The sequence below is a fragment of the Podarcis filfolensis genome, assembly GCF_964270895.1.
Source record: "Podarcis filfolensis genome assembly, chromosome: 16".
Taxonomy (NCBI): domain Eukaryota; kingdom Metazoa; phylum Chordata; class Lepidosauria; order Squamata; family Lacertidae; genus Podarcis; species Podarcis filfolensis.
In genome coordinates, this window is record NC_139620.1 from 23,111,190 (window position 1) to 23,116,922 (window position 5,733).

Consider the following 5,733-nt stretch of genomic DNA (forward strand, 5'->3'; position numbering starts at 1 on the left):
AACTCAGTTCCGGCACTTCTCAGGTGGGCTCTGTAGCCGTTATAAGAGAACAAGGGGGGGCGTGGTTCAGGGTGAGTTCCAGCACCTCTTTTTCTATAAAAATAACACTGAATGTGCCAAACAGAAGGCGTTTGTCTCCTTTTTTGTAAATAATTTTTTATTAATTTTTCACAGTTACATTTTCACAAATAAAAACCGTAATTAACTCACATTTCTACCAAATCTAAATTTATACAAATGCCTTTTCACAAACCTTCTCTTTGAGATTCTTTAAATCTCTGGACTTCCCTCCATACCCTCTTCTGGTTCCTTCTTTTAACCAAGTTCTTCTGCATTTCCATACTTATACTTTTCCAATTATTATTTCCCTTAATTTTATCTATTTTTCTGCTAGTTGCAAGCGTTTACTTAAAATCCTGCTAATGTTTCAACTTGTTTACAGTATTTTTGCACATGGGCAATAAATGATTATTTGTATTTGTACAAACAGAAGGTGTTTCTCAAACATTATCCACCCCAACTCCTAATACGGCAAACTCTTTTTTAAATTTGGGAGTTTTAAAAAAGTAGTTTCTCATTGCTTTTGCAATGAGGATAAAACTTAAGCAGTCCTGCTCAGACCTGTGGAAATACACAGTTCTTTTCAACCTGGCCTTGTCTAATGGTACAGTTGGATCTGAATACAGTGGTACCTCAGGTTAAGAACTTAATTCGTTCTGGAGGTCTGTTCTTAACCTGAAGCAACACTTTAGCTAATGGGGCCTCCTGCTGCTGCCGCTGCGCCGCCAGAGCACGATTTCTGTTCTCATCCTGAAGCAAAGTTCTTAACCCGAGGTAATATTTCTGGGTTAGCGGAGTCTGTAACCTGAAGCGTATGTAATCTGAGGTACCATTTCATGTGTTGTCTACATGAAATCTGTTAAATGGAACTGAATACAGCCTCCTGATTCTATCAGATTTCAGTTTAAAAACAAAAGCAGTACACAAGTTTCTAGTCCTTATAGATCCGAAGGAGAAAATAAACTTTAAAAAAAATGTTTCTCAAGGGAGTGTATCATTTATCTGGGTTTGATAGAAACTTGTAACGCACCAAATCCCTCTCCTGAAGATTCCTTGTCTATTATTATTATTTTGAGAAAACAACAACTACAGAATTGATTTGTCTACAGTGGAACATACCACTACAGCTGGAGTGGGGAACCTGTGGCCCTGCAGACTCCCATCTGACCATTGTCATACCTTCCAACATTTCTCCGATGAAAATAGGGAAGTCCCATTCCATAATGATAATTTTACTATTTATACCCCACACATATTACTGGGTTGCCCCAGCCACTCTGGACAGCTTCCAGCATATATAAAAACATTAAACTTTTTTTTTTTTTAAACTTCCCTATACAGGAAGGTTTGAGGGTCAGATAACTCCATACCCTCCAGCATTTCTGCAATGAAAATGGGGACATCCTAAGGAAAAGTGGGACATTCAGGGATCAAATCAGAAACCGGAATGGCTTCTCTAAATCAGGGAAGTCCCTGGAAAATAGGGAGACTTGGTCTGCATTCAGCAGCAGAGCATATGCCCACGCTGCCCAGGGCGGACGCGCTCCCGAGGGGCGTGGGGCACGGAGGGTGTAGGGTGCCCTCCCACGTGCCACAGTTCAGCATAGGTGTCAGGTGTGCATGCAGGAGCCAGGCCCTGTGACCAATAGGACTTTGCAGGACTGGGGCCTTCCTAAGTTTGTTCTGAAGCGGCAAGGCGTGGCCACACAGGTGAGGCCAACTGGTAACTCACAGCACCTGGTGGCAAGAGCCAGGAAGCGATATAAGGTCAGCATTTCCCTTCAGCTCTCTGCCACAGCAACACGCTTCCTGCCTTTCTGTGTTTGGCTTCTTGCTTCCTGGTCCTTGAACCTCAGCCGCTTGACTCCCTGCTTCTTGATCCTTGGACCCTTGACTTCATGACTCCTTGCTTCTTGATCTTCGGACCCCTGATTTCTTGACTTCTTGCTTCTTGATCCTCGGACCCCTGACTTCGTGACTCCTTGCTTCCCGACCCCCGTTCCTGCTCCCACCCCGCCATCTTGCCCCCGGTCCTTGGCTTCTTGTCTCCCGGCTCTCTGACCCTCGTACTCTTGGCTTCCTGACTCCTGGCTTCTGGACCCTGTTCCTGCTCCCACCCCACCATCTTGCCCCCGGTCCTGACGTCCCCAGCCGGGACTTCGATCGCCTGTGAACCGGACCGTGACAGTAGGAGAGGGACGGGGAAACTGCTACTCGCTCTCCTCCTGCTTTCTGCGGCTGGGTCAGACATGACCCGGCGATGGAGCTGCTGCAGCCAGGTGTGCCTCGCCATGGCTGAGGAGGGCTGCTCTCTGCCGCCAGGACAGAAGAGCTGCTGCCGCCGGGCGCAAAGTGTGCCCCCCCCACTCGCCTGCCACTTTGTCACACACCTCTCAGTCATGACACCTGGATCCCACTCATTGCAACCCCCCCTTCCTACGCCTCTGTCTGCATTTTCCATGATAACTGCTGAGGTTGATGGGTGTTGGGACTCCAGCAACACCTGCAGCATCGCAGGTTTCCCATCCTTGCACTGTGGCAAAGGCTTGCAAATGAAAGGGGTGCCCACTTTAGTATTTTGCGCTGGGACTTTGCTTACAGGGGCTGCTGAGCTTGCTGCAGTGTGTGTGTGTGTGTGTGTTAACGGAGAAATCTGAGGGCTCCCTTGGACAAAAAACTAGGACACCAGCCAGGAATACCAGAGCAAAACAGCAGCTAGTAGGCTTGGTCTTTATTGAAGACTGTTGCAACAGGACTCCCACCTGCCACAAGGTGGAACAAGATGGAAGCCCCAAACAAAAGAGCCCCCAAACTTTTATTAGCTGCTAATCCCCATGTTACACCCCCCCCAAACTACATCACTAATACATCATGGTTACATCATGAAAGGGGAGGTCTGGTGGCAGTAATCTGAGCATTCTGGACCCTGCCCCATGGTTCTCCTTGCCCTCCACCAAACACCCATCAAGTGTAACAAAAAAGATATTTACATTTCCCTGTTTCCCAGCCAAGCTAATCACACCCTTTTGTCTTCATCTGGTTTTGTTATTTCTGGAATGGCTAGCTGGCTGACACTCAGGTATCAGGATGCCAGGAATTATCACTCAGGCAGAGGGGCTGCTGAGTAGCTGAGCTCACATGTCTTTATGAATTTCAGAAGTTTTCCCTGTGAGCCAGTACATTTATCAGTGAATTGTTACATTTGGTATCGTGCAGCAAAGGCCCTTTGAATAGATAGGAAGAAACTGTGATGAAATGTTTTGTGGGGACAAATTACAAAAGTCACAAAAGTGGTTGTGCTGATTTTGGTAGTGGGCTGCATATGCATGATACCTGCTGGAGGGGCAACCCCCCCCATACATAAATTCCTGCAAGTGTGTGTGTGTGTGTGTGTGTGTAACCCCAGCCACCGTTCAAAGTTGTTCACAGGCTTATATTTGTTATCCATACATATAAATTAACATGTGCTCAGCTTAAGCTTCTTGGAGGGGAAAGGTGGGATATAAAATGCAACCAACAAAGAAATTACACGTTGTTGTGAGGCATCTGATCAAGATCTGTATTATGAGGCATCTGATCAAGATCTGTATTTTAAAATGAGCTTAAAAAATATATTTGCAAATGTTTGTATCTCTCATGCCAGGCAGAAGACCAGTTGTCTAAAAGACTGGCAGGTGTTTATCTTCCTGGGCCCCACTGATTTCAGGGTTGTAAAAGGAAATTACAGGCTGGGAGCAAAAGGTCACACTGACCATACAAATTACAGAATATAATCAAGATTGCAAAAACACAATTAAATAGTAATAATTATTGTGCCTCCCATTAGAGACTTGAGCCACAGGTTAAAAGGGCAAGAGCTAACAGGAACAGCAGCTGGTTTGAAAGGGGGGGTGTAGATTTAAGGGGTTGCTTTCAAAACTGTTTTTATTAAGTTCCGTTTTTACTTTGAAAAGGACTTTCCTTTCCTTCTAAAAAGCTATATATGTTAATGTATGAAATATATTGGCTTAAATGTAATTATGCAAAAGATTTAGAAAGTAAGAAATGTTAGATTCTTATGTTAGATTCTTATTTCATAGAATCATAGAATCATAGAATCATGGAGTTGGAAGAGACCACAAGGGCCATCAAGTCCAACTCCCTGCCAAACAGGAAACACCATCAGAGCACTCCTGAAATATGGTTGTCAAGCCTCTGCTTAAAGACCTCCAAAGAAGGAGATCTTTCATTGATAATGTGTGAGAGGAGAACCCAAGATCTCTTTTAAGATAAAAATTAAAAAAACCATTAGCCATCTGTTTTGCAGTGAATAGGGCAAGAGGGCAAGAGGTGAAATGTTAATTAAGGTATAATAATGTTAATCTAAGATATATGACTACTTATTTGCCATTTATAGACAGAAGGAAATATAGCTCTTTGTCTCCCATAAAAGGCAATAGGAAATGGGTGTATCTTTTATGATTGGTTCGAGCAAACAGCCAATAGGAATTTCAACCAGGCTGATTGGACAGAGGCAGCCAAAGGAGGAGCAAGGGGGCTGAGCTGAGGAAATATAAGTGCTGACCATCAGGGCTGGAGTGGGCAGAGCTTTGGTAACCATATACCACTGTGTCTCACATTTATTTGTCTGACAAATAAATTATTTTAATTTCTCTATTGCTGCGTTGAATATTTCATTCCAGCTAAGCGTTAACCACAAGCAGGGTGCTACAGTTGAACTTCAGCTCCCAGCAGCCAGTCTGGGCCAGTGCACTGTGATATGAGCACACATACACACATGCCTGGTGCTGGGTGCCGGGGTGCCAACTTGAATAAAATATTGTGGGGGCCCCAGGTAATCCCCGCCCTGTGTAATCGATCACATGACGCAGTGCACACACACCATTTGAATGGGAATGTCCATCAACTTTGTGGGGGCCTGGTCCCCTCAAATATTTTATTGTGGGGGGCCAAAGCTCCCACAGGAGTTGGTCCCTATCCAGCAGGGCTGGATTTAGGTTTGATGAGGCCCTAAGCTACTGAAGGTAATGGGACACTCTATATGTCCAGCTGTCCTTTGTCAACAACAAATTGTCACTGTTTTTTGTGTTGAATATATGCTATATGGTCATTTATGGATCTAATAGGTATCTAAAGCCATTTGCACATAATAGTCCACGCAGAATGTAGGCCCTCTATATATAGATATGAGCAAACCAGTGATATTTTAGGGAGAAGGCTAGCAGGCGGGGCCCACGACTTGCACCATAGCAGCCTACACAACACAAAACACTGTTGCTGTATATAGCTTTTATTTTTCATCTTATATTTTGGAAATGCACATCCATGTTTTTTGTCCTTTAAATTTTTGGGGGCCCCCAAGAGAGTGGGGCCTTAAGCCACAGCTTGCTTAGCTTATAAGCAAATCCGGCAGCGTGGTGGTAAGATTGTTATATAAAGCAGAGAAACTTCAATCCATAACAGCAATGCTTATTATTAAATAATTATACAACAGGAAAAATATAAACGTGAAATAAAAAAAATTTATTTTTCAAGAAGCGGGGGCAGGAGTGGAAAAGCGGGGATGGAGAAAAAACAGCAGAAGGAGCTACTCCCTCCTTTCCTGTAAGCATCCGCGAGGCGCCACGAGGGGGCGGAAGAGGGCGGGGGAAACCTGTGCCGACGCTCTAGTCC